This window comes from Triticum dicoccoides, chromosome 6A, assembly GCF_002162155.2.
Source record: "Triticum dicoccoides isolate Atlit2015 ecotype Zavitan chromosome 6A, WEW_v2.0, whole genome shotgun sequence".
Taxonomy (NCBI): Eukaryota; Viridiplantae; Streptophyta; class Magnoliopsida; order Poales; family Poaceae; genus Triticum; species Triticum dicoccoides.
The window spans coordinates 479018803-479022223 of record NC_041390.1 but is presented as its reverse complement, the minus strand read 5'-3'; the positions used below and the strand labels follow the sequence as shown (position 1 = coordinate 479022223).

At 45.8% G+C, this 3421-nt stretch overlaps 1 pseudogene; it reads right to left on the bottom strand.

Annotated features, from left to right (window-relative positions):
• Positions 1 to 828: 828 nt before the first annotated feature.
• The window catches only part of LOC119317381, a 6274-nt pseudogene continuing 3681 nt past the window's right edge, over positions 829 to 3421 (bottom strand).

Here is a 3421-nt window from a genome sequence, read left to right as displayed (position 1 = left end):
TTTATTGAGGAATGATCGAACGAATCCTTCAGTGAGGCTATTGCTTTCCTGCTCTGCATGTAGGTCAGCTTTGTGGGCTAGGTTCTATAAAAAATGCTCTAGCCATGGGCGGGCCACGGCCCATTGAGCCTTGCTGAAGCTCCGCCGGTGATGCCATGTAGTTCAACACACTAACCACACGTACATACTTGCAAACTACCATACTACACATGCTCTGATTCACAAGCTAGTATCATATCTACCATAGTATCATTCTTTTTGACATGGAAAACAACATCAACATCTCAAAGCCTACAAGCAACACCTAGCATGCTACCAATTCATCACCAGTAGCTACCACAACATCACATTCTCACGGATCAATAATCTACAATGCTATCACATGCTTCACAAATCTAAGCTGGAAGGGGTAGGGAGGAGAGATTGATCGAACTTACAACCATAGGTGAAGCTAGATGGAGGCGTGCAACATGTCGGAGAAGAGGAGGAAGACCAATCGTCGCCGCCGTCTACTGGCGGCCAGAGGAGACGCGTCATTTACGTGCTCGGGAGGGAGGGGGGAGGGGGAAGTTTGGGCGGTGAGCCCGGGTGGCTATATAAGGCGGCCGATTCAGTGGGAGGTGACCCAATTTCTCCCACTATCTAATGCAGGCTACCAAATGCGGCCTTGTCATCTGCAAGTGTTAATGTCTCAAAGAAAGGCGCGTTTGCATGCAGAGGGCGATTCAATCTCCCGGAAGCACGGCACAACCACGCAAGTCCGGCGTGTTTCTCCAGCATTCTCCATGGTTTTTAACAAGCTACACTTCCTCTATCGAGTGCTTCCTGTGTATTCAAACGAGTCCAATTTATCACCAGAAATCGTTGTATTTACATATTGCTACCTTTGTTCCTAAATACGAGCGTTTTGGCAGTTTAAATTAACTGCCAAAACATCTTATATTTAGGAATGGATGTACTAGTACGTACTTTGTAATTCATCCACCATACATTCCGCATTCAGAAACAGAACTGCGCCAACTCTGAATGCTAAGTGCTTACCCACTGACCCCCTTTCTGAAGCAAGCTACATACAGTTAACTATTCCGGTCAGCTATGTACTGGTAAGACAGTAGGAGGTTTACACGAGGCTAAACTCATGACACTGCCAATTCAACGCTTGCAGCGTTCATGTAATAGAGAAAGGTGCTTTTGCATGTCGAGGGTCATTCATTCTCCTGGAAGCATGGAGCAAGCCACTCTTAACCAGGGTGTTGTGTAGTGTATGTCATGCTTGCTCATGCTGCACAAGGCTCACTTTCTCGCTAACTCCACATCTCGCTGCGCGCATCCTAATGCTGATGACAAAGGCAATGAGCTGCACAAAAGCTCATCAAATCTTTAGTAACATGTGGTAAATAAATTTCGAATTGAACAGAATTCAGAAAGGTGTTCCACTGTAGGCCTACCGTACAAAAACCAGCAACCATAATGCTGAAGCCTTTGAAGTTGAATGGCGTTGTTTCTGAAAGGAACCATGCTGACACAAGGAAACAAGATAATTAATTTCAATTCTATACCATTTGGGAAACCAAGACTGAAAAACTTGCATCCGTTAATTTATGTTCCCTTACCTGTCAAGGGAGTAAAGACAAGTGGAGCTAATATGCTGGCAAAAGAACTAATTCCAGATATACAACCTTGAGCAATTCCCTGGAAGGGGACACCAACCAATAGTTTTGATGAGCAAACTCACAAGTGTAAACTGTTGGGTAATAAAAGACAAACATCAGCAACTAGTCAAGTTACCTGCTCATTTGATCCAACACTTTTTGACACATTGGTCCTTATCTACAGAAGTTGAAAAGATCATCAAGTTTCTTTTGAATTTCTCGGAAGTGAAAACGAAAAGCTGAGCAAAATATGGCTTACAGATGGGTGAACAAAAGCACTCAAAATTATAAACGCTGCAGCAAAATATGGTACCTGTGAGATAATTACGGCAACGTTAGAGAACATAAAGTAGAAATACAGTACTGCACTGCGGCAGATCTACGTATGTTATTGTTGCTGCTGTGTCGACACAGCAACTGACAAATGCACCAAAGTATGGAAGCAATTGCAAAGGCCATAGGAAGTACCCAGTACGACCATGCGATGCCATATAGGAAAACCTGCAAATATATGAAAATTATTCAACGATCAAAACCGTGGTATCCTAAAAACTTCAGCAAGTAAGAGAAAAGATTTAACAAAGGGCTTTTACATGAGTGCATCCTCACCAACGATTGGAGCAAATATTGGCATTACTGTTAACTGCAAAGGTGTTACAGGAAGTCAAATAAAAGGTAGAATGCATACAAGAATATGAATAAGTACTCTTTCAGCCTTGATCTTTTTTATAGGAAAAACAGCTACGGAGCGTTGACATGGCCACATGGGTAGAAACTCAAGGCATCAAGCTGGTCTGCAGTTACAATGGTATTGGTACCTGTGAGATCATTCCCGCAGCACCGGCAATCAGCATTAGATTAGCAAACTCGTCTTTGCTGTAACCAAACTGCGCTTTGAGGTAGTACTGCAAATAAATCAAAAATTAAACCGTGTTCTTTTTTTTTGCGGGGAAAGTGTGCTTTCAGGTGGCACTAGTGTAACACAGATAAGAGGAAAAACAGATACTCTATTGCAATTATTTGATCAAGAAGTAAACAATTCTGGTGTCCGTTTAGTGAAAATTATTGCCAAAAAAGTGTACTAATGATTAGACGACTGAATTATAACAGTGCAATAGTGGGCACTGCTAATATTTGTTTTTGTTATGACCAGCATATACTACAGCCCAGGCAGTTAGGGGCCTGGCCCAGTTATCTTATCGTTATTAGGGACTTAGCCCAGTTATCGTATTTGAAGATTATATAAACTCATGTAAGGACTCGTTTGAAGTTAAGCAGAAGCAATCATATTTGCTCGGCTTTCTGAAGGGAGCCGGGAGACCTAACCCTAGCCGCCGCCTCCTGCGCCCTCTCTCTCTGGCGCGACGGCGCCCCAGCGCCGGTGACCTCGTCTTCCTCCACGCCAAGCCCCCTTCTACCCCTATAACCTACGAGCTAGACCTGGTAGGATCCCAGCTCCTATCAACCTAGTATCAGGTGTCTCAGGCTCGATCATGTCCGCGCCACCGCCCACCCTCTCCCTCCCGTTGCCGATCGCATCCTCGTCGCCGATGACCACCGCGACCAGCACGCCGTCCCTGACCGAGCCGGTCTCGTCCGTCACCTGGATGCCACCCGCGCCCGCCCTGCCGTGCTCACCCCGGAGCAGATAACGGCGGCGCTTCAGGACCTGACTCAGGCGGTCCAGGGCATCCGCACCTTCCTCGCGGGGCACTATGGGCTGCAACCGCCCGCCCCCGTCACCACCATCGCAACTCCCGTGGCAGCTG